Source organism: Rhipicephalus microplus, chromosome 3 (assembly GCF_043290135.1).
Source record: "Rhipicephalus microplus isolate Deutch F79 chromosome 3, USDA_Rmic, whole genome shotgun sequence".
NCBI classification, from domain to species: domain Eukaryota; kingdom Metazoa; phylum Arthropoda; class Arachnida; order Ixodida; family Ixodidae; genus Rhipicephalus; species Rhipicephalus microplus.
Genome location: NC_134702.1, coordinates 19,296,856 through 19,322,478, shown reverse-complemented (window position 1 = coordinate 19,322,478; position 25,623 = coordinate 19,296,856). Strand labels below are relative to the sequence as shown.

Below are 25,623 nucleotides of genomic sequence, written 5' to 3'. Positions count from 1 at the left end.
CCAAATTTCTCCTCACGATAACCGTAGAGCTACCGGTGTCTCTTAGAACCGTAATCTTCTTGCCTGCAATCTTTCCAGGAAGCGTTGGCATTCCCTTCGTAACACCGGTTGGCTGTTTTGACATTACAGCCCCCACAATAGGAATTTTCTCCCCATTCTTCAACTCTACGAATCCATCGGTGACGGCATTATTATCAGATTTCGGTGCCGCTTGCACACAAGATACCTGGTGAGTTTGACTCACTCCGTTCCGACAAGCGTCTGCTTTGTGCCCAGTCTGACCACATTTGAAACATTTTACAACCGTAGGGCTCGTAAAGATCGTTCGACAGTTTTTCGCGCGATGACCCACTCGGTTGCACAGAAAACATCGCGGAATGCTCTCTGGTGCACGCTTCTTTTCTTCGGGAGCCAATTTCTTCGAATCCTCGGGACCCTCCTTCTTGACTTTGGCCAAATTAGTGCCACCTTGCGCTTCCAAGAATTGATCAGCTAATTCAAGCATGTCTTCAAGTGACTTAGCTCTCCTCTCTTTCAAGTACAGCGACAGGCTTGGGTGGCAACTAGTAAGAAATTGTTCTCTAATTAGGAGCTCTCTAAGCTCCTCGTACTCCTGTGCTGTCCCTGAAAGTTCAATCCATCTGTCGAAATAATGGCAAAGTCGGGCGACATACTGCGTAGCTGTCTCACCATCAGCTGGCTTTCCTGTCCGAAATCTGTCCCGGAATCCTTCCACGGTAAATCTAAATCGCTTCAACAAAGCCGCTTTCACCTTTGCGTAGTTGGCTGCATCGGTCGGCGTCAGCCTACCGTACACACTGAGCGCTTCTCCACTCAAGCAGGTACTCAAAGCAGTTGCCCATTGCTGTTCCGGCCAATTCTGGCTCCTCGCAATCGTCTCAAATCTGTGGAGGTACGCGTCTAGGTCGTCCTTCCTTTCATCAAACGCTACGAGCAGCTTGCTTGGGTTCAAGCGGAAGCCGTGATCTTCCCGTTCGCTGCTTTCAACTCTAGCTTGGACGGGAGCTTCGTTTCGCTGTTGCAAACGGAGCCGCTCGAGTTCAATTTCGTGCTGCCGCTGCCGTTCCCTTTCAGCCATCTCCGCTTCTCTTTCTTCTCTCGCCCTTTCGGCTGCCAACTTCTCTCTCTCCAGCTCCAACTTCAATTGCTGCTCTCTTTCTTCCTTCAGCTGTCGCTCTTTTGCCTCTCTTTCTTCTTTCAGCTGTCGCTCCTTTGCTTCTCTTTCTTCTCTCGCCCTTTCAGCGGCCAGCCTTTCTCTCTCCAACTCAGCTGCCTTTTCTTCCTTGGCCCTCTCTGCCGCCAACCTCTCTCTCTCCAACTCAGCTTCTTTTTCCGCTTTGGCTCTTTCGACCGCCAACCTCTCTCGTTCCAACTCAGCTGTTTTTTCTTCCTTGGCTTTCTCAGCTGCCAACCTTTCTCTCTCCACCGCCTCTTTCTCCTTCTGGCTTACCCATTTCCGTAGTTCGGCGCCGGAAAGACCCATCTTCTCACCAAGCGCAACTAACTTTTCGAGATCCATTGTGTCTCGCAACTCGCAAATGAAACCTTGCCGCGTGCAAAAAGTATCTGCCTAAATCAGTCTATCGGAACACTCCCCTGCACTCGTTAACGAGAACACTGAACAACACACAAAATCGTTCCGATAGCACTATCAACAACTCGAGGCTCTTTCTCACTACTTTGGACACACTGTGCACCAAAAGGTCCTGTCGCGGACGCCAGATTAATTGTCACACCTGTCCCGTTTATTAGGGAGGCGATCGCCGGGCTAATTCCAAGAGCCGAAGTATCGGCCCCCCGAACCGCACCACGAAAGCGTGGACAATTTAGAAGTGGTCCTTATTGGTGCGCCAGCGGACGCCGGCTGTGGCCCAAAGAACAAGACAGAGCCGAGAGATGATAAACAAACAAAATTATATTCTCATTAACGGCAGATCAAAAACAATACACACGTATGCACACTCCACAATAGTTACATACAATACGTCACCAAACAGACAATGTACTACACAGTACAATCAACCACACTTGAAACAACGGACACAGACAACAATACGCACTACGATGCAGTCACATGCATTGAACAACCAAGACACTTAAGGACTAAAGAGATAGAAAACCTATTCAGTCCAAAGTCCTTGGAACAAAAGTCTGAATGATACTCTTCCGAGAATCACTCACTCAAAGTCCAGCGTTGTTGTCGTTCCGCAGCTCTCTGAAGTTTCTCTTCCAGGAAACCTCCCGTCTTCAATTGGCCACTCTTCAAACTTCAACTTCTTCGCCCGAACACGTCGGTTTCACACACGCAGCTGTTGCCACGCGTCCTCGCTCAATAGCGGTAAACCCACGCTCTTGCCTGTAGCTCGAGCCGTCCCTACGGACCACAAACTTCGCCGACTACACGGCGGACTCTCTACGCACTCTGGCGCTCACTTCCGTCTCCTCCTGTTCTGTCACTACGGGCAGAACCTTCGCCGACTACACGGCGGAATTCCTACGCGCTCTGGCGTTAACTTCCGTCACCTCCTGATTTCTCGTCTCGGCTGCTCGGTTAAATACCTTGCGCGCGACTTTCCAGAATTTTCTCGTCCTTTCGTCGGCGCGATACGCAGCGAAGGCTGGAGAGAGGCGAGACGGTTTGTCAGCCCTCCGCGTCGGGTGACTCAGCTCGGCGTAGCCACGCCTCCTTCGTTCTGGAAATTTCTAGCGCTTGCCCGGCCGCCGCTGTGGGGTGAGGAGGTTCGTCTGCGAAGCCGTGCTTCTGCGGGGAGAGCGCGCGCCCGGGAGCCTTGGATGTTTGCTTTCTTTTTTTTTTTCTTTTTACCTCGCGGCGTTCCTACCGCCCGTTGTCGCAAGGATTTGGCGGCGCGCTCTCTTTTTAGCGCTCGTTCTGTGACACTAGACTATGGTCACTAAATGAAACATTCTTCACTGCGTAGCCCTGGCACATAGGAAGCAGGGACGTAGACACGTATGCTCTGTCAAGTCTAGCTTTACTGTTGAGCTGGTAATGCGTATAGTGAGTACCCTGCGCCAGTACATATCCCACGTCATCCAAGTTCCGTTCACGCGTCATTGAATCCAATACCAAGGCGCTAGAGTCACGTACAAAGTTTTTACATGCCCTGTCTTCGGCATTACACACACAGTTGAAATCGCCTAGAAGTATAACTGCCTTCTCGCATGATAGATACGTATCAAGACTTTCGAAGAATATTTTCATATCTTGTTGTCTATTTGGCGCATATACGCACACAACGCGCCAACTAATGCCGGAAAGAAGAAAATCACATGCAATTAATCGCCCTTCATTATCACTGTGTACACTTTTTTCGACAATGCCAATTGTGTTCCTTATAAAGAGAAGACATTCGCCAGTCGGCAGGTGCTGTTCTGGCTTGTCTGTCGTTATCGGTTTTTCTGGCTGTGGTTCGGATGCCTTGTTCTCGACCTTTTCATTGTCCATCCTACTAGGCCTGCTCAGTTTCACCAATTCTGGGGTCGCCTCTTCCTTCCTCGCAGTCGCGCTCGCTGCCTCTTCAGCTTCATGCTCATCCATTAACAGCTCTGCGTGGTCGTTGCCACTCGGAGGTCCGGTGACGCTGGCATAAGACAACGTGCAGTCGTTCTCCTCGTGGCCAAATCTTCGGCAGGCACCACAGCGTGGCACACGGCAATCTCGCCGTATGTGCCCGTTTGCTCGACAGCGTAAGCACACTGGCGCTCTGCCCGGAACAACCACCAAAGCTTGCTCACCGCTTACGTTCACTTGGTGAGGCAGGTCTTCAATTTTGACGCCCACTTTCAACCGAAGTGTCACAATACGGGTAGTGGAGCCTTTTTCGCTGATGCCGTTTACACGCCACCGCTCTCTGTTGACGTCAACCACTTGGCCGTACGGCTCGAAAGCACGTCGCACATCCTCATCGAGAACATTGTGAAGCAGCCAGTGCACTTTCATACGCACATCCTGGTTTGCCGGATCAATGACAAGACAGCGACAATTTTTTACCTTGATATCGCCTTGCGATAGAATCGTCTTGACAGCGTCCATGTTCTTGAACGTTACCGCCCACACGTGGCTCATCCTATATGCCCCCAAAGCAACCACTTCGGGGAGCAGTCGCAGGCTGGCCAAGGTGTCACGGAAATCTTCCACTCGATAAGGTCGGGCTCGTACGTCAGCGTGCAGAAAAACCGTATTTAAAACAATTCGTCCTGTAGGAAGGGTTGGCAACACAACTTGATATTCCTTATCGTCATCAAAAGACCTGTTTCCGCGGCTAGTATCTGCCGCAACCGCCGCTCCTACGGAGCACATGATTCCTGCGTCCGACGCGCGTGAGTGCCGACGAAAGAATCGACTGAGCTAGCCGGGCACATATTGAAGTAGCGGTTTGACACATCTGGTGGGTCCAGATCATAGTGGTTAACTTAAAAAAAGAAGGCGCATATAGCGCGGAAAAAGGAGACCATCATGCGCAATGTAACATGGAAATACTCGGAAGTGGAGAAAAAAGTTAGCGCCCAACGTGGGGCTCGAACCCACGACCCTGAGATTAAGAGTCTCATGCTCTACCGACTGAGCTTGCCGGGCACATATTGAAGTTGCGGTTTGACACATCTGGTGGGTCCAGATCATAGTGGTTAACCTGAAAAAAGAAGGCGCATATAGCGCGGAAAAAGGAGACCGTCATGCGCAATGTAACATCGAAACACTCGGAAGTGGAGAAAAAAGAAAGATAGCGCCCTACGTGGGGCTCGAACCCACGACCCTGAGATTAAGAGTCTCATGCTCTACCGACTGAGCTAGCTTTTTTTTTCTTTATTGCCTGCTTCGCAAACAGTACAAATCAATATAAGAATACAGTGCAGTGTCACGTGTAAAAGTGCTGTCACATCTTCCAGCACATGGGGGTTAAAAAGGCAGACGCTTTATGCCCATCAACTTATCTAGACATGGCAACCACTCTGGCTTATCTTGTGCCTCGTATGCAGTCATCAAATACTGTACACTTTCTATGAAGTACTCTCGAGCGGGCCGGGGATTCACGTCTACGTTTCGCACTGCCATCCGTGTTCGCCACACACTGTGAAGAACCAATACCATGAACATATCGTAGGGCACACCGCCTACATTTATGACTGGCAAAAAACGGATGCCATACTGTGTAACTGGCAGGTCTTTCTTCAGGGTCCTTTGAAGGATGTCCCAGAGAAAGACTGCATCGGTACAGTCTAGAAAGATGTGGTCAACTGTCTCGAGTTTTCTGCAGATAATGCAATCAACTGACGGGACGAATATTCCTTTTTCTCGGAGCCATGGATTGGTAGGGAGTGTGCCGCTGTGAAGTTTGAAAAAGAATGTCTTCATTGATGGTCTAATTGGCATCTTCTTCACTCTTTTCAAGACGTCATCCCCGGGTCCCATTAGGGTACAATGTTCTATACAGAGGCTCTGGCAACATGGTTTCTACAAGGTCCTTGTACAGTCTCTTTCGCGAAACCCTAGAGAGATACTCCATCGAAAATCGCACTCTCAATATTTCGACAGCAGCAATCACTTCTTTCATGTACCCCTTAGGGCTTTTTGTCACCCCATTGACAGTGGTTACAATGAAATGAGGCAAAAAATGGGACAGCCGCACATGTATGAACGTTCTCAAAAAACGATCATCTTGATCTCGTAAAAAAACAAACCTAGATACTATCTGTCTCAGGAACAAGTGTACAAGACCAAGCCCCCCACTTTTCACAGAACGGAACAGATTCGTTCGGCTTGTCCTTTCCCACGTGGACGCCCAGATAAACACTGCGATCACTCTGTGTAGCTTTTGTACAGCAACACGTGACATGAATAGCACTTGTAAAACATACCATACTCGTGAAATAAGAAATATGTTGCTCACTGTTGACCTCGTAAACATTGAGAAATCGCGCCCACCCCACGTTTTTGTCTTGTCTCTTAGTTGTTCTGTCTCTTGTTTCCAATATTCTGTTGTGTCTTTGTAGTGTTGGAGAGGTACCCCTAAGTACTTGTCAGGTATAACCTTCCATGTAATGCTTTCAAATATTGATGGTGTGTTCTGCCAATTTCCGTGCCATACTCCAAGACATTTACTCCAGTTGACTCTACTATCAGTGCAGTAACAGAAGAATTTCACATCGTTAAGTGCTTCTCTAATACTCTCCCGATCTTCGCAGAACACAGCAATATCGTCGGCTTAACTAAGTATTTTGACCTCTGCAGACATCAAATGAAACCCCCGCACCTGATCATTCTGTATCACTTTCTGGCATAGAGGTTCTAAATAGATAGCAAAAAGCAGTGCTGATGCAGGGCATCCTTGTTTTACACTCGATAAGACTTGTATATTATCACTAAGCTGTTTGTTTATTATAATTTTTGTAGTGCATCCCGTGTACGCCATTCGGACCCCTTCCAACACCACAGACCCTATATTGACATAGTCAAGAATGCTGAAAAGTATGTCATGATTCACGCGGTCAAATGCCTTCTCGAGATCGATTTGTAGCATAGCTACTTTACCGTCAAACTCATCGCAGCATTCTAACATATTTCGGGCTATATGAATGTTCGTCATAATTGTTCTGCCTTTTATGCCACAAGTCTGATGTGGTCCGACTATTTTTTTAATCACTGTTTGAATTCGCCTGGCCAAAACACCCATGAATATTTTGTAGTCAACATTCGCTAGGGTTATGGGTCTGTAGGATGTGACGGACAGCTGTTTCCTGGGATCTTCAGTTTTTGGGATTAACACGATGTGTGTTTTCCGAAAAGATATTGGCAACTCTTTCCTCTCGTATGCCTCATCGAACACATTCCACAAAGCTTCTGCCACAAGATTTTTAAATTTCTTATAGAATGCTACACCTAGTCCATCTGGACCAGGTGTTTTACCGTTTTTCATTTTTTCAATGGTGATTTCGATTTCTCTGACCGAGATGGGTGTTTCTAATCTCGCTTTTACGTCATCCTCAAGCTTCGGCATAAGTGACAAGAAACGCCGACTATAGGTACTCGTGTCCGCTCTGACGCCTCCCAACAGTTCTTGGAAATATTCCACAAACGCGCGCTCAATCTCGGTTTTATCTGTGGTGACTTCATTTTTGTGTTCTATCGCCCTTATCTCGTTTCTTGTCGCGTAGCTCTTTCCATCTGTGACGGCACGTTTTGTGGGAACCTCGCCACACCATAATCTTTCTGCGCGTGCGCGTACCACCGCTCCTCTGTACCTTTCCGTATCTACGGCTTCTAATTCTTGCTTCACTCTTCTTATTTCTTTACTGCGCTCTCCTGGTTGCGCGCATTCTTGACATAGCAAAAAATCAAGCTCACATTGCAGTTGTCTTTCTTTTTTCAGGTTAGTGCGTTTTATTGAAACTGATCTTCCAATTGCTTCTATTTTTACTTTTTCCTTGAAGCACTCCCATGTGTAAATTGAACTACTTGCGTCACCTTTCGCCACTTCTTTTAATTCCTTTTCAGCATTTTCTACAAACTTCTCATCCTCGAGTAGCTTTTCATTTAACTTCCAGAGTCCCCGATTGAATTTGGGCTTTTCTTTTTTATTAATGGTGAACATTACTAGATGTCACACCTGTCCCGTTTATTAGGGAGGCGATCGCCGGGCTAATTCCAAGAGCCGAAGTATCGGCCCCCCGAACCGCACCACGAAAGCGTGGACAATTTAGAAGTGGTCCTTATTGGTGCGCCAGCGGACGCCGGCTGTGGCCCAAAGAACAAGACAGAGCCGAGAGATGATAAACAAACAAAATTATATTCTCATTAACGGCAGATCAAAAACAATACACACGTATGCACACTCCACAATAGTTACATACAATACGTCACCAAACAGACAATGTACTACACAGTACAATCAACCACACTTGAAACAACGGACACAGACAACAATACGCACTACGATGCAGTCACATGCATTGAACAACCAAGACACTTAAGGACTAAAGAGATAGAAAACCTATTCAGTCCAAAGTCCTTGGAACAAAAGTCTGAATGATACTCTTCCGAGAATCACTCACTCAAAGTCCAGCGTTGTTGTCGTTCCGCAGCTCTCTGAAGTTTCTCTTCCAGGAAACCTCCCGTCTTCAATTGGCCACTCTTCAAACTTCAACTTCTTCGCCCGAACACGTCGGTTTCACACACGCAGCTGTTGCCACGCGTCCTCGCTCAATAGCGGTAAACCCACGCTCTTGCCTGTAGCTCGAGCCGTCCCTACGGACCACAAACTTCGCCGACTACACGGCGGACTCTCTACGCACTCTGGCGCTCACTTCCGTCTCCTCCTGTTCTGTCACTACGGGCAGAACCTTCGCCGACTACACGGCGGAATTCCTACGCGCTCTGGCGTTAACTTCCGTCACCTCCTGATTTCTCGTCTCGGCTGCTCGGTTAAATACCTTGCGCGCGACTTTCCAGAATTTTCTCGTCCTTTCGTCGGCGCGATACGCAGCGAAGGCTGGAGAGAGGCGAGACGGTTTGTCAGCCCTCCGCGTCGGGTGACTCAGCTCGGCGTAGCCACGCCTCCTTCGTTCTGGAAATTTCTAGCGCTTGCCCGGCCGCCGCTGTGGGGTGAGGAGGTTCGTCTGCGAAGCCGTGCTTCTGCGGGGAGAGCGCGCGCCCGGGAGCCTTGGATGTTTGCTTTCTTTTTTTTTTCTTTTTACCTCGCGGCGTTCCTACCGCCCGTTGTCGCAAGGATTTGGCGGCGCGCTCTCTTTTTAGCGCTCGTTCTGTGACACTGCCCCCCACTTTAAGAATATTATCTCATAATATTCAAAAACCACACAGACGAGCGCGAACAGTTACCACACATTCTCACAGACTGTAACACAATCTGTCGCTCATGACACTTCACATTCACAATATATCACTCAATACAATCGTACATTGTAGTTCAATTCCACAACACATGAAATATAGCCACAGGTACATGCCTACAACACTTCATCACACATTCTAAACAATACAAACGTACAAAGTTCTGTCTATCCAACAATTATACAACACTATACATCACACCATCGCACAGAACACTGTCTCACTCGACATACACTTGAGACACAGGATAACAAGAATATTAACACAACATATGTCACTCAGCCCTGCCGAACACATTCTGATTCCACCTCAGCACCTATCTTGAGTACTTCGAACAGCGCTTGCGCCCCTTTTTGCGGTGCTCGCTCGACTTCTTGTTTTTCCACGTTCCCTTTCGGCGAGCCCCTTCCAACGACGATATCTGAGGCGTCGTCTCAGCCATCGTTGTCTCTTCCGACACCGTTAACGCGTCATTCCATTCGACGGGTCCTGTCTGTTTATTTACCCGCTTGATCATACTTCTACATTTTTCCCGACTGGCCAACTCCGTCTCCTTTACACTGTCGGTCGGTTGAGGGCGTGCCGACGTAAGTCCGGTTGCTCGGCCCGTGAACTGATTCGACACGATCGTCTTCTCCTTCGCTGTCTCTTGCGCCGCAGCTTCACCTTGGGCTCTAGTGAGACCCGTCACGGGATGTTCCTCCACTGTATCTCGCGGCCGCTGTGTTGGCGAGGGCTCTATTTTCGGGTCTTCTCCCAAACATTCTGGATCACTTGGCCCTCGCGCCCCGTCGATGTTTCCGATGACAAGGTCATACAGGGGGGTCGTCATGCATAACGCAGTAACCTTCCCGCTGAAGTACGGGGTTTCAACCTCAATTTCTGCTTCGGGAAGCATCCGGACCGTACGGTCAATTAGGCAAACCGGTCTCGTTCTGCCTGTCAACTCTCTTTCCCGTACCAAATTTCTCCTCACGATAACCGTAGAGCTACCGGTGTCTCTTAGAACCGTAATCTTCTTGCCTGCAATCTTTCCAGGAAGCGTTGGCATTCCCTTCGTAACACCGGTTGGCTGTTTTGACATTACAGCCCCCACAATAGGAATTTTCTCCCCATTCTTCAACTCTACGAATCCATCGGTGACGGCATTATTATCAGATTTCGGTGCCGCTTGCACACAAGATACCTGGTGAGTTTGACTCACTCCGTTCCGACAAGCGTCTGCTTTGTGCCCAGTCTGACCACATTTGAAACATTTTACAACCGTAGGGCTCGTAAAGATCGTTCGACAGTTTTTCGCGCGATGACCCACTCGGTTGCACAGAAAACATCGCGGAATGCTCTCTGGTGCACGCTTCTTTTCTTCGGGAGCCAATTTCTTCGAATCCTCGGGACCCTCCTTCTTGACTTTGGCCAAATTAGTGCCACCTTGCGCTTCCAAGAATTGATCAGCTAATTCAAGCATGTCTTCAAGTGACTTAGCTCTCCTCTCTTTCAAGTACAGCGACAGGCTTGGGTGGCAACTAGTAAGAAATTGTTCTCTAATTAGGAGCTCTCTAAGCTCCTCGTACTCCTGTGCTGTCCCTGAAAGTTCAATCCATCTGTCGAAATAATGGCAAAGTCGGGCGACATACTGCGTAGCTGTCTCACCATCAGCTGGCTTTCCTGTCCGAAATCTGTCCCGGAATCCTTCCACGGTAAATCTAAATCGCTTCAACAAAGCCGCTTTCACCTTTGCGTAGTTGGCTGCATCGGTCGGCGTCAGCCTACCGTACACACTGAGCGCTTCTCCACTCAAGCAGGTACTCAAAGCAGTTGCCCATTGCTGTTCCGGCCAATTCTGGCTCCTCGCAATCGTCTCAAATCTGTGGAGGTACGCGTCTAGGTCGTCCTTCCTTTCATCAAACGCTACGAGCAGCTTGCTTGGGTTCAAGCGGAAGCCGTGATCTTCCCGTTCGCTGCTTTCAACTCTAGCTTGGACGGGAGCTTCGTTTCGCTGTTGCAAACGGAGCCGCTCGAGTTCAATTTCGTGCTGCCGCTGCCGTTCCCTTTCAGCCATCTCCGCTTCTCTTTCTTCTCTCGCCCTTTCGGCTGCCAACTTCTCTCTCTCCAGCTCCAACTTCAATTGCTGCTCTCTTTCTTCCTTCAGCTGTCGCTCTTTTGCCTCTCTTTCTTCTTTCAGCTGTCGCTCCTTTGCTTCTCTTTCTTCTCTCGCCCTTTCAGCGGCCAGCCTTTCTCTCTCCAACTCAGCTGCCTTTTCTTCCTTGGCCCTCTCTGCCGCCAACCTCTCTCTCTCCAACTCAGCTTCTTTTTCCGCTTTGGCTCTTTCGACCGCCAACCTCTCTCGTTCCAACTCAGCTGTTTTTTCTTCCTTGGCTTTCTCAGCTGCCAACCTTTCTCTCTCCACCGCCTCTTTCTCCTTCTGGCTTACCCATTTCCGTAGTTCGGCGCCGGAAAGACCCATCTTCTCACCAAGCGCAACTAACTTTTCGAGATCCATTGTGTCTCGCAACTCGCAAATGAAACCTTGCCGCGTGCAAAAAGTATCTGCCTAAATCAGTCTATCGGAACACTCCCCTGCACTCGTTAACGAGAACACTGAACAACACACAAAATCGTTCCGATAGCACTATCAACAACTCGAGGCTCTTTCTCACTACTTTGGACACACTGTGCACCAAAAGGTCCTGTCGCGGACGCCAGATTAATTGTCACACCTGTCCCGTTTATTAGGGAGGCGATCGCCGGGCTAATTCCAAGAGCCGAAGTATCGGCCCCCCGAACCGCACCACGAAAGCGTGGACAATTTAGAAGTGGTCCTTATTGGTGCGCCAGCGGACGCCGGCTGTGGCCCAAAGAACAAGACAGAGCCGAGAGATGATAAACAAACAAAATTATATTCTCATTAACGGCAGATCAAAAACAATACACACGTATGCACACTCCACAATAGTTACATACAATACGTCACCAAACAGACAATGTACTACACAGTACAATCAACCACACTTGAAACAACGGACACAGACAACAATACGCACTACGATGCAGTCACATGCATTGAACAACCAAGACACTTAAGGACTAAAGAGATAGAAAACCTATTCAGTCCAAAGTCCTTGGAACAAAAGTCTGAATGATACTCTTCCGAGAATCACTCACTCAAAGTCCAGCGTTGTTGTCGTTCCGCAGCTCTCTGAAGTTTCTCTTCCAGGAAACCTCCCGTCTTCAATTGGCCACTCTTCAAACTTCAACTTCTTCGCCCGAACACGTCGGTTTCACACACGCAGCTGTTGCCACGCGTCCTCGCTCAATAGCGGTAAACCCACGCTCTTGCCTGTAGCTCGAGCCGTCCCTACGGACCACAAACTTCGCCGACTACACGGCGGACTCTCTACGCACTCTGGCGCTCACTTCCGTCTCCTCCTGTTCTGTCACTACGGGCAGAACCTTCGCCGACTACACGGCGGAATTCCTACGCGCTCTGGCGTTAACTTCCGTCACCTCCTGATTTCTCGTCTCGGCTGCTCGGTTAAATACCTTGCGCGCGACTTTCCAGAATTTTCTCGTCCTTTCGTCGGCGCGATACGCAGCGAAGGCTGGAGAGAGGCGAGACGGTTTGTCAGCCCTCCGCGTCGGGTGACTCAGCTCGGCGTAGCCACGCCTCCTTCGTTCTGGAAATTTCTAGCGCTTGCCCGGCCGCCGCTGTGGGGTGAGGAGGTTCGTCTGCGAAGCCGTGCTTCTGCGGGGAGAGCGCGCGCCCGGGAGCCTTGGATGTTTGCTTTCTTTTTTTTTTTCTTTTTACCTCGCGGCGTTCCTACCGCCCGTTGTCGCAAGGATTTGGCGGCGCGCTCTCTTTTTAGCGCTCGTTCTGTGACACTAGACTATGGTCACTAAATGAAACATTCTTCACTGCGTAGCCCTGGCACATAGGAAGCAGGGACGTAGACACGTATGCTCTGTCAAGTCTAGCTTTACTGTTGAGCTGGTAATGCGTATAGTGAGTACCCTGCGCCAGTACATATCCCACGTCATCCAAGTTCCGTTCACGCGTCATTGAATCCAATACCAAGGCGCTAGAGTCACGTACAAAGTTTTTACATGCCCTGTCTTCGGCATTACACACACAGTTGAAATCGCCTAGAAGTATAACTGCCTTCTCGCATGATAGATACGTATCAAGACTTTCGAAGAATATTTTCATATCTTGTTGTCTATTTGGCGCATATACGCACACAACGCGCCAACTAATGCCGGAAAGAAGAAAATCACATGCAATTAATCGCCCTTCATTATCACTGTGTACACTTTTTTCGACAATGCCAATTGTGTTCCTTATAAAGAGAAGACATTCGCCAGTCGGCAGGTGCTGTTCTGGCTTGTCTGTCGTTATCGGTTTTTCTGGCTGTGGTTCGGATGCCTTGTTCTCGACCTTTTCATTGTCCATCCTACTAGGCCTGCTCAGTTTCACCAATTCTGGGGTCGCCTCTTCCTTCCTCGCAGTCGCGCTCGCTGCCTCTTCAGCTTCATGCTCATCCATTAACAGCTCTGCGTGGTCGTTGCCACTCGGAGGTCCGGTGACGCTGGCATAAGACAACGTGCAGTCGTTCTCCTCGTGGCCAAATCTTCGGCAGGCACCACAGCGTGGCACACGGCAATCTCGCCGTATGTGCCCGTTTGCTCGACAGCGTAAGCACACTGGCGCTCTGCCCGGAACAACCACCAAAGCTTGCTCACCGCTTACGTTCACTTGGTGAGGCAGGTCTTCAATTTTGACGCCCACTTTCAACCGAAGTGTCACAATACGGGTAGTGGAGCCTTTTTCGCTGATGCCGTTTACACGCCACCGCTCTCTGTTGACGTCAACCACTTGGCCGTACGGCTCGAAAGCACGTCGCACATCCTCATCGAGAACATTGTGAAGCAGCCAGTGCACTTTCATACGCACATCCTGGTTTGCCGGATCAATGACAAGACAGCGACAATTTTTTACCTTGATATCGCCTTGCGATAGAATCGTCTTGACAGCGTCCATGTTCTTGAACGTTACCGCCCACACGTGGCTCATCCTATATGCCCCCAAAGCAACCACTTCGGGGAGCAGTCGCAGGCTGGCCAAGGTGTCACGGAAATCTTCCACTCGATAAGGTCGGGCTCGTACGTCAGCGTGCAGAAAAACCGTATTTAAAACAATTCGTCCTGTAGGAAGGGTTGGCAACACAACTTGATATTCCTTATCGTCATCAAAAGACCTGTTTCCGCGGCTAGTATCTGCCGCAACCGCCGCTCCTACGGAGCACATGATTCCTGCGTCCGACGCGCGTGAGTGCCGACGAAAGAATCGACTGAGCTAGCCGGGCACATATTGAAGTAGCGGTTTGACACATCTGGTGGGTCCAGATCATAGTGGTTAACTTAAAAAAAGAAGGCGCATATAGCGCGGAAAAAGGAGACCATCATGCGCAATGTAACATGGAAATACTCGGAAGTGGAGAAAAAAGTTAGCGCCCAACGTGGGGCTCGAACCCACGACCCTGAGATTAAGAGTCTCATGCTCTACCGACTGAGCTTGCCGGGCACATATTGAAGTTGCGGTTTGACACATCTGGTGGGTCCAGATCATAGTGGTTAACCTGAAAAAAGAAGGCGCATATAGCGCGGAAAAAGGAGACCGTCATGCGCAATGTAACATCGAAACACTCGGAAGTGGAGAAAAAAGAAAGATAGCGCCCTACGTGGGGCTCGAACCCACGACCCTGAGATTAAAAGTCTCATGCTCTACCGACTGAGCTAGCCGGGCACATATTGAAGTTGTGGTTTGACACATCTGGTGGGTCCAGATCATAGTGGTTAACCTGAAAAAAGAAGGCGCATATAGCGCGGAAAAAGGAGACCGTCATGCGCAATGTAACATCGAAACACTCGGAAGTGGAGAAAAAAGATAGCGCCCAACGTGGGGCTCGAACCCACGACCCTGATATTAAGAGTCCCATGCTCTACCAACTGAGCTAGCCGGGCACATATTGAAGCTGCGGTTTGACACATTTGGTGGGTCCAGATCATAGTGGTTAACCTAAAAAAAGAAGGCGCATATAGCGCGGAAAAAGGAGACCGTCATGCGCAATGTAACATCGAAACACTCGGAAGTGGAGAAAAAAGATAGCGCCCAACGTGGGGCTCGAACCCACGACCCTGATATTAAGAGTCTCATGCTCTACCGACTGAGCTAGCCGGTCTTTTTTTTTCTTTATTGCCTGTTTTCGGCTCACATAAACAATACACATATTAACTGATAATTACACAACACAATCCAAAACATTGTAAAAACCGTGGCTCAAACGATGTGGCCACGCATCAGTTAAAATGTTTTTATCGTCGATAGTAATTCGACGCGCGGCAACCATTCTGGGGGGAATTCCTGCAACTTTTGTTCATCCACAAAATTTCTTATATACTCTTTGAAGTACTGGGTGGGTGCTCGTGCATCTACATCAAAGTGCATGGCTGCCATCCTGGATTTCCAAATGCTATGAAGAGCCATAAACATTATCATATCATATGGGGTACCGCCGTCACTTTGTATTTGCAAATTGCGGATGCCATGTGCATCAAGGGGGAAATCTTTTTTGATTGTGCGCTGGAGCACGTCCCAAAGAAAGATAGCATCCCAGCAGTCAATGAATACATGCTCAATTGTCTCCTCCTTTCTGCATATTATGCAATGCGTGCCCCAAGGAACGTAGAACCCCTTTGCAGCCATCCAGGTTTTGACGGTCAGCGTACCGGTATGTAATTTAAAAAAGAAATTCTTAGCACCTGGCGATATTTTCATCGCCTTGACGCGCTTTAGTACAGTGTGGCCATGGCATACATTGTAAAGGGACCGATACAAAATCACTGGTAAAAACACATCACATAGGTCCTTGTACAACTTTCTTCGTCGGACTTGACTCAAGTATTCAAGTGAAAACCGCACTGACAGAAACCCACAAGAAAGTACAACTTCGCGGAGAAAGCCATAAACACCACCAGGTACGCTGCAGGTTGATACAACCATGTTAGGCAAGTGTTGCCCCAGGCGAAGTTGACAGACAGTGCAAAGGAATGGGTTGTCGACGTCTCTGAAGAAACAAAATCGATTGACTACCTGTCTTAAAAACAAATGCGACAAGCCGAGTCCTCCATTTCGCACTCGAAGAAATAAATTGGTCCGACTCGATCTTTCCCAAGACGATTCCCACACAAAGACAGCGAACACACGGTGAAATTTTTGGATGTTTACCCTTGAACAATGTAAGACTTGTAAGATATACCAAATTTTACTCACTAAGAATATGTTGCAAATTGTGGCTTTAGAAAACATAGACCAATTCCTGCCATTCCTCTTGTTCACTCTTTCCCGCAGGTTATCCACTTGGCTCCTCCAGTACGAGTCGCTGTCTTTGTAGCATTCGCGGGGGGCACACAAGTATTTCACCGGTGTCGTAACAGACCTTATGCTGGCAAAACTGTCTGGGGTTTCTGCCCAGTCACCGTGCCAAAAGCCAAGGCATTTTCCCCAGTTTACAGCGCTGCCACTTGCAACACAGAAGTTAGTAACGCATTTGACAGCATCCGCTATGCTGTCAGAGTCCGCGCCAAAAATGGCAATATCGTCCGCATAAGCCAACAGTCGGACTTCAACCTCGTGCAGCTTAAACCCACGGACACAGTCATTCTCTATGACACTCAAACAAAAGGACTCTATGTACAAACAAAACAATAATGGTGAGAGAGGACAACCCTGACGGACCGAACGCTTGACTGGGATGCGCTTCCCCACCACCTTGTTAACGATTAGCCGCGTTGAGCAGTCTCGGTACGCCATGGCAACCCCCTCTTTGATTATTTTTCCTAAATTCAGATAATCTAGGATGCACAGCAGAATTTCATGAGGCACCCTGTCAAAAGCTTTCTCGAGGTCGATTTGCAGCATTGCCACTCGCGCACCAATAGCGTCGCAACATTCGAGGATGCTCCGGGCTGCGTGTATATTCGTGAGGATAGTTCGACCTTTAATGCCGCACGTCTGATGCGGCCCCACGAGCTCCGTAATGACTGTTTGCAACCTTTTAGCTAGGATTTTCATGAATATCTTGTAATCTCCATTAGTGAGGCAGATTGGGCGGTAAGAAGTTACTCTGCGCAGTGCAACGGGGTCTTCCGATTTTGGTATAAGAACAGTGTGAGATGATGAAAAGGACGGGGGTAATATTTTCAGCTCGAATGCCTCATTATAAACGTCGGCTAAGACTGGTGTTATTTCAAACTTGAAACACTTATAAAAGACGGAAGTCAGACCATCAGGGCCAGGCGATTTCCCCGGATGCATACTTTCAATAGCACTGTTAACTTCCTCTTCCGAAATGGGTTCCTCCAATAATTCTTTTGCATTATTGTCAAGCTTCGGCATCAGCGGTAAAAAATCTTTTTTAAAACGATCGACATCAACTGAGCTGGCGGCGAATAAACCATTGAAGTGCTCAAAGAAAGCACGCTCGATAACATCTGCGACATCGCTGACTTCACCCTCGTGTTCAATTTCTGTTATGATAACGGCAGAAGCACCGTCAAAAAGGGCGTTGGGCTCAGAAAAGTCTACCGACTGAGCTAGCCGGGCACACAGGAATGTCGAGGTATGGCACAACTGGTGGGTCGAAGATCATCGTGGTTAAGCTAAAGAGAGAATGAGCGTAGCGTGGAAAAAAGGAGGAGACCGTCATGCGCGATGTAACATGGAAACAGTCGAAAATGGAGAAAAAAATATAGCGCCCAACGTGGGGCTCGAACCCACGACCCTGAGATTAAGAGTCTCATGCTTTACCGACTGAGCTAGCCGGGCACATTTAGAAGTAGCGGTTTGGCACATCTGGTGTGCCCATATCATCGTGGTTCACCTAAGGAGGGAAGGAGCATCGCGTGGACAAAAGAAAGAGGAGAATGCCATGCGCGATGTAACATGAAAACACTCGGAAATAGAGAAAAAAGCGCCTAACGTGGGGCTCGTACCCACGACCCTGAGTCTCATGCTCTACCGACTGAGCAAGCCGGGCACACTGGGAGGTCGATGTGTGGCACATCTGGTGTGTAGAGTAGAAGGGTCAAACTTCCCTCAGCTATTGCATTTTTAAATGTATACTAAAGAAAAAAACTATTGTTTTTTTGTTTTTTATGTTGGTAAATCAATTGTTGTTCATGATTGCAAAATCACCACGCTTGCCGTGAGAAGGCGCTTGGTCAGCGAGCTAACGCACAAACGGAAAATGTGGGCGGCGAGTCTACATTCAAGTTACCGTAACAAGCTCCGTGACGTCATAGATTATCATAGTGTTTACTTGACACTTTGGTTGTTTTTATTCAGTAAATTCGAAGCACGTACCTCTCTGGGGGGGGGGGGGGCATAAAACTAGGCGTACCAAGTTTCAGGAAGTTTAGTTGAGCCAATGTCGTCAAAATGCGAAAGAGAACTTTGAAATTTGTGACGTCACGTGTGGAGACTTCGGTGCTGAATTTAAAAAGCACATCTAACCTGAATTTTCTCCTACTTTATAAACCTATTATCACGAAATTAACGTCATTATATTTTTCAGAGAACACTTTGTCAATCTGAAACAATTCCTTGTTTCGCTTTGCTATCCCTTTAAGCGAGGTTAAATGCAAGTATGTTCATTGAACGGTGTCAGGCTTACATGCGTGCAGAAGCAACGAGGCATACTGTGAAATATTCCTATTCGCATCAGCGCTCGCTCCGTAATGACAACCTTCGTGCGAAGCGGTGATCGCCCCTCGAACTGGCTTTACGTTTTTGACGTCAAATGGACCCACCCCAACTACTTTTATGCGGACGCGATTTTCGATAGCATCGCTCCATCCGACGACTCCATTGTTCGCCGAAGCCTCAATCGCTTTGTAGAACTGCATACGTTACACGCGAAAATCAGCCCTTTGAGGAAGCTTGCGCCTTGTCTGTGGTCGTTAAGGACGCGATAGCAACAATGCAGGGCTTGTAAAGTGCCGGTAAACGGGGAGGTGGACGGCGGCGTGCATTGAGGATATGCTGCGTCGAGGAAGTGGCAGCAGCGAATAATAGGGCTCATGCATGTGCATGTAGTCTATATTCGGCATGTACTATAGCCCTGCACCCCGCGAAATTGAGCCTCGAACTGCTTGAACCAAGGGTGGAGAAAGGCGTACCGTATTATGCATACGGGTGACGGAATTTTCATCTTTGTGTTTTGTTTATTTTTTAATTATTATTATTGTTGTTTAACGTTACTTGTTCACTACGACTCCTATGTAGCGTGCAGCGCTGTGGGAAAGGCAATGCAAGGACTTCGGTGAGCGAATTGTAGAGCGTGGCCCGCTTTCATGGAATGTTCAAGAATAACCTATATAAAACCACTCAACTGACCGTTTTTAAGGCTAGTCAACAATGCGCACTCATTACTCAGCTACACGCGAAGGAGCAATATCGCGCATTTTCTGGGAAAAGAAGACTATTACATATCTGTTGCCGCAAACGCAACTGCGCCAAGAAGACTCGCTAGCCTCCCTATCACTGCACGCAGTTTACGAAATGAATAATATAGCTGATTTATAACTTGAAGGATACGGCTCTGTTTGGGTCCCTGACTACGACCTGGTGCTAACAGCTACACCCCTGGCAGCAGGAAGTTAGTGAAATCTGACACCCCACTTCCCAGTTAGCTCTCCGTTCCCCAGGGTTAAAGAGGAAAGAAATCACGGTTCGAGTGTGATATGCAAAGCACGTCTCCATTTCGAACACTCCGGTGCACCTGATTCAGCTCGCCAGGCTTAGCATCATATTTGTATACGTTGTCCGGCTCCGACGGTTTTCAAACTGCCCCGCATACGCGTATGCGGCTCGTGATATCAACGTCAGATCGTTCAGTTTCAGACATGGCCATCTGATATCGCATGCACATGCAGAATGAAGAATAAGTGTGCGCAGGGTTCTTCTTTAACGGGGGAGGAGGAGGGGTGATGGTTTGTCGCAATGCCTCCTTTCTTTAGAAGTGTGGCAGCTTGGGCTAGTTGGTATGACATGACGGTAGTTATAGCGCGAGAACAGAACGACGACAAACAGACAAAAAGGATACGAAGGACACGAGCGCTAATATGATAGTTATAGCGTCAGAACAGAATGACGACAAAGAGACAAAAACGACACAGCGCTCGTGTCCTTCGTGTCCTTTTTGTCTCTTTGTCGTCGTTCTGTTCTCGCGCTATAACTATCACCTTCCTTCCTTATTACGTATGCATGGGGCAGACTTTACGCACCCCCTCCACTCATAGGCTTCTGCGCCCCCCCTCCCCTTCCATTTTCGTGCGCATGGCTATGGGACCAAGCGTAGTGCTCGTTAGTGCCGAAGATACCGGAGTCTGTTAAGAGGTAAAGAAGGCCTGCGTCAGAGGAGGGATTGCGCTTGTAGTCAACTTACGAACCGCGCGACGGCTTGTGGCGTTACGCCGCATGTCAGTGATAATCGAAGGCTGTTTCGTCCTCGACAAAGCCGCTTGACTCCAGATAAAAGTGTAATACGCGTTTGATTTTGATAGATACGTAAGGTTTAGCGTCCTTAAACCACCATATGATTATGAGAGACGCCGTAGTGGAGGGCTCCGGAAATTTCGACCACCTGTGGTTCTTTCACGTGTACCCAAATCTGAACAGACGGGCCTGCAGAATTTTCGCCTCTATCGAAAATGCAAGCGTTTGATTTTCTACCGTCGAGTTCAGAAGGCGCATGTTCAAGCTGTCACGTGAACGGACGAAATCTACAACAAATAAAAAAGTATATATGTCACTAGACTACTATATTTCGTGATATCAATTTTTTTCCTATTAAATTCATTTTACTCACTTTCCTTTTCGTTTCCAAATCACAGCGTTGCGGCTGCGAAACACGGATTTATGCAACGTGACTCTTTTTGTGAAATCTTGTACTTCAGTCTTTGTCACGTCAAATATAGTGAAACCAATTTCGCGCCAATTACTAACCACCGATCTCTTGGCTGACAGCCGCTAGTAGCTGCGAGCATCGGGAGTACGACCATTAAACTCGGATCTATGACAGCGGAGCTGCGCCGAGTCCTGCAGCGCACATTTTCCATCGCTGTGGTAATGGGTATGGTGCTCGACAGTTGCCCCAAAGATTGCGAGATCGCCCCGGCGCGGTAGTCTAGTGGCTAAGGTACTCGGCTGCTGACCCGCAGGTCACGGGATCGAATCCCGGCTGCGGCAGCTGCATTTCCGATGGAGGCGGAAATGTTGTAGGCCCATGTGCTAAGATTTGGGTGCACGTTAAAGAACCCCAGGTGGTCGAAATTTTCTGAGCCCTCCACTACGGCGTCTCTCATAATCATATATATGGTGGTTTCGGGACGTTACACCCCGCATATCAATCAATCAATCAATCAATCAATCAATTTAAAGTTGTGAGATCGGGCCCCGGCCTTAGCGGCCGCATGTAGGCAGCATCGAAGTGCTATAAAGGTTTGTTTAATGTGCGGTTTCAGAGCACGTTTAATAACGCCACAGGGTCAAAATTTCCGAAGCCTCCCACTATACGGCGTTCCTCCTATTCACATATCGCGGTTCTGAGGCGTAAGATTCAAGCAATCGATCAATTAGCATCGAGTGCTGCAATGCGTGTTTGGCAGAGAATAAACGCGATTATAGAGAGCTTAAATGACGATACGTGCTCACACGTCGGCGATCACGCGCGCGCCTTCCAACGAAGACCGAACGTAAGCCGAATGCCTCTATCGCCAATGTATCTCGCTCAAGAACAACTTCTCCCTCCCCCTATTAATCTGCGACCTCCATCGATGAGAGCAGATATCGGAGTGTGTACGGTCTGTCGATCGACGCCGATTCGCGACTCAAAAAAAAAAAAGAAAACGTAATGGCTTCATTGCGGCACGCGTTCACACATGTATACCGCCGCCGTCGCCAAGGCAATTCGCGCACAGCGCCAGTGGCGGCCGCTCTTGACGGCTGCACCTTTCCTTTCTCCGTGGTCGTCGCCTTCGACGTATCGGCCTCGCGATAACTTCCGAGCGCCGTCTGGCAGGATGGCGCAAAAGCTGCGCGTCGATTGGAATTCCTGCTCCGCGCGCCGCTGGGAGCAGACGTTGCTCCCGATCAAAAACGATTTACAAACCGCAGCTGTCACCTTCCATACCTATAGGACCTGGCCCGTTTTTGCACGTTGTGTAGCCTCATGTCTTACCTTATGCCTATGTTTCTTGTGCCTCCGCGTGATCATGCTCATTATTGTTTGTTTGCCTATGATTTAATCGGTGCTGCCTAGCTTCCTGCTCGCACTCTGCTCCCAATGGCTTCCTACGCCCAAACGGTCGACGCGAATGCAAATCGCTGCGATTATAGTTTTGTGGTCCGCGTTAAATCTCGCGTGTGCGGCAAACCGACTCGACGCATTCGTAATCGGCACAGCGAGAGCCTTGACTGGCGGAGACAGATATGCCGGTGCGCGCCTTTTTTTTTTTTTTTTGTCTGATCTATAGACACGCAGGAGACAGAGACGAAGTATATAGCGGCGGCAGTCTCTCTCCATGCGGTAATTACAAGTTACCAAGACGCTTGTATAGGCACTGCGCAGCTTTCCTACTTTTCCTGCGGGAGGGGTGCTGAAATTCCATGTGACAAAACCACAATAAAACTAAATATATGAGGCACGTGGTAGTTGGGGTATACAGATTAACTTGGATCACCTAGCGTTCTTTAAGGTAAACCCAAACTATATGAACCCGTGCGTTGTTTCGAATTTCGCGCCCCGTTCAAACGCGGCCGGCGTGAGCCCACCTATCGTTGCACACAGGAAGGCCTCAATCAGGCTTTGATCTTCCAATTCCTGTCATTTCTTTTTTTTTTATTTCAACATTGTGTTTCCATCTTACAAGGTGCCCTCCCCCCTCCCCCACCAATCCCCGTAATGTGTCGCCCGTGCTTCTTTAGACACAACTAAATGAGTCCAACAAACAGTTAAACTGCGAAAGCACAGAGGCCAATAATTGTTCTTAGTCTACATGGCGTAAATTACAATGCATTTGTCGACAAAAAATCAGCCTTTTTTTTGGTGGGAGTGATTGTGGGTTCAATATATGTGTGCTTTATTTTTTCTTCAAAAAATAAGTTTACTTTCGAGTTTAGCACTGTCCACATTTGTTGTTTCTGTTCGCATTTTGAGCTTGTTGCACCATTTGTTAACCTATGATGAACCTGCGCAGGGTGTTCTACTTTCAAATTGTCCTTTTTGGAGTATACTTTTTAGAATGTAGTTGAGGCTTTTCGCTGCGTTTATTCGTGTTGTTTTTGTGGGTTTTCTTTTTCCGTCTTCACTGTATTTACTGCAGTGAATGCGCGTGTGCATGCTGTCATACTTAAGCCAGACTTTTAGACAATAAATCATTGGTTACAGTACAACGCTCGTGTTTGTGTCATTCCATGCGTGCGTGATCGCGTTTTATGCGCTTCTAGTTCGAAACTCGAAACATATAGCTCTCATCCCAGACAGTTCACACTGCAGCCCTCGAAGGTCTCGCACGCCCGTATTGCGCTTCGCATACGGAACTAGATACAGTACAGTACGGTCCACTGTTAAAGGGAACACTACAATGAGCGCCGCTCGTATTGCCGGCTTTCTAACAGCAAGTTTATAAGGTAACAATGTTCATGTACAGCACAAGTCTCTCAAAATGAGTAACAACTGTGAATCACCAGTAGTCTTGTGCAAATCTAAGGCGCTGTTCTCTTGAAGGGGAGTGAAAACTAAACATGCCGTGCATAAAAGTGTTTCCTTTAACAGTGGACCCGTCTGTACAACGATCGCAAATGGGACTATAACTAACTTCCGAGAAATCCAGGGCTCGGAGCTGTTACGTGTGACCCGCTAGGTAAGTGTTTTTCTGCAGCGAGCCACGGCCGTCTGCAGGTTCTCTGCTTCAGCGTTGTTGTTTTTTTCCAATTAGTCTCGCGAAAGACACCGGCCCCAGAGGCGTCGCGTGCAGTAAATTACTGGGGCATGTTTGCGAAACGGGTCGACGGCGGTGCGCTGTCGTCGGTCTTGCGTACACGGTGGAATGCGCGAGCGAGTTGCGACGCCAAATAAATGACTGCGACGCCCTTCGTTTCCTTCGGCTGGAGGGACAGGCAGAGAGAACGGCACTGTTGAAATACGTGCTCGTTGGTACATATTGATGACGGGAAAAATAGCACACACAAGAAGGGGACACACAACCACAAGCGCTAACTTCCAACACAATGACTAACTATAACGCTATAGCGTCCGACATTATGTCGCAAGTTAGCGCCTGCGTTGCGTGTCTCTTTCTTTTGTGCCCCGTTCATTCGGCGCCATTTTTCTCGTCATGGGATAGAACGTGTGCAGACGAGAGGCGCAGACAGATGGGTGTATGGGAAACTTTATTTGCAGTCCTGAGGAGCACGACTCAACGCGGAGTGGGCCCTCTGGACAGCCCACAGTTGATCCCCAACATCGGGGCTCTTGATAGCGGATACCTACTTGGAAGACAAAAGGCATAGGCAGAATTTTTTTATCGAGGCGGGGGGGAAGGGGCAGAAGGGGGAGCACATCTTTGCGGTCGGGCCGGCAGATGTGCACCGTCATTACGTGCTTTATATGCCATGGCAAGCGAAAACTTTAGGGGGGGGGGGGGTATTAGCTTCTGGCAACGCCACTTCGAACGTATATGTTGTGCAGAATGTAGGCAAGAAACAAACAAAAAAATTCAAACCAGCTTCGCCCCATTGATTGCAAGTCTGAAGGCCATGAGGAAAGTGCAGAGCTCGCCAGCCTTCTTTGTTTCTGTTCTGTTTTCTCTTTATTTACTCCTCTAGTTCTTTCCTTTTTCTCGTCTTTCTCACTTTTTCCTGTCTTTTTTTCTTGTTATTTCCTACTTATTGTAGGCATCTACAATGAACTCCATCCCTCATCTGAGCAGCAAGCAATCATCATCATCATCATCATCTGTTTTGGCTAATAATCATCACATTTTTTCTCGCGTGCGCTTCATCAATGAATCCGCGGAGCTTGTTTGCTCCTGAGTTCGCGGCCAAGTAAACGTCACTATAACCGAGTCCTCGTATTATTTCTATTTTTCTTGCTATATTTTTTTCTTATTTTTTTCCTCTGCTTCGATTTCTCCCGCTTGCCACTTCCTCTCTCTCCTTTTTAACATTTATACGAGGTTTTATTTAACGTGCTCAGTACTGAATATCATTATCAAAGCCCTTTAAGAACAAGAGGAAGAGAGCGCACTCTTTAACGCGAGTGTGCTCTCAGATGGATATATGTGCTATATGTAGACTTGCCTGCATTGCGCCACGCGACCATGACAGCATACCACAGGCTGCCCACCTAAAATATTTCGTACTTAGTGGGATCGATGGTTGAGAAGCTGTGAGTTTACAAGGTAGGGGAAGATGAAAACGTAAAAAGAGAAAACAAGAAAGCTATCCACACACGTAGTATAGTTTTTCATGGGACAATTTATAGTTTTTCAAAAAATAAAGTACATAGCGACTCTGCTGCAGGACTCGGGGACTGAGAGTGGCGTTTGCACTGGCTTTGTTTGTAAACTCGCGATTATGACTGTGGGCCGTCGCATTTTACTTCTCAGTTTCTCAGATA

At 48.3% G+C, this 25,623-nt stretch overlaps 6 non-coding genes across 6 annotated transcripts; all 6 read right to left on the bottom strand.

Moving 5' to 3' along the window:
• Positions 1-4,545: 4,545 nt before the first annotated feature.
• Positions 4,546-4,618, bottom strand: TRNAK-CUU (transfer RNA lysine (anticodon CUU)). The gene has a single exon. It is a non-coding gene; the product is annotated as a tRNA-Lys (tRNA).
• Positions 4,619-14,392: 9,774 nt separating this feature from the next.
• On the bottom strand, positions 14,393-14,465 carry TRNAK-CUU (transfer RNA lysine (anticodon CUU)). Its single transcript has one exon. It is a non-coding gene; the product is annotated as a tRNA-Lys (tRNA).
• Positions 14,466-14,614: 149 nt separating this feature from the next.
• On the bottom strand, positions 14,615-14,687 carry TRNAK-UUU (transfer RNA lysine (anticodon UUU)). The gene has a single exon. It is a non-coding gene; the product is annotated as a tRNA-Lys (tRNA).
• A 145-nt stretch (positions 14,688-14,832) lies between these two features.
• Positions 14,833-14,905, bottom strand: TRNAK-CUU (transfer RNA lysine (anticodon CUU)). Its single transcript has one exon. It is a non-coding gene; the product is annotated as a tRNA-Lys (tRNA).
• Positions 14,906-15,050: 145 nt separating this feature from the next.
• Positions 15,051-15,123, bottom strand: TRNAK-CUU (transfer RNA lysine (anticodon CUU)). The gene has a single exon. It is a non-coding gene; the product is annotated as a tRNA-Lys (tRNA).
• A 2,572-nt stretch (positions 15,124-17,695) lies between these two features.
• TRNAK-CUU (transfer RNA lysine (anticodon CUU)) lies at positions 17,696-17,768 on the bottom strand. Its single transcript has one exon. It is a non-coding gene; the product is annotated as a tRNA-Lys (tRNA).
• Positions 17,769-25,623: the final 7,855 nt, after the last annotated feature.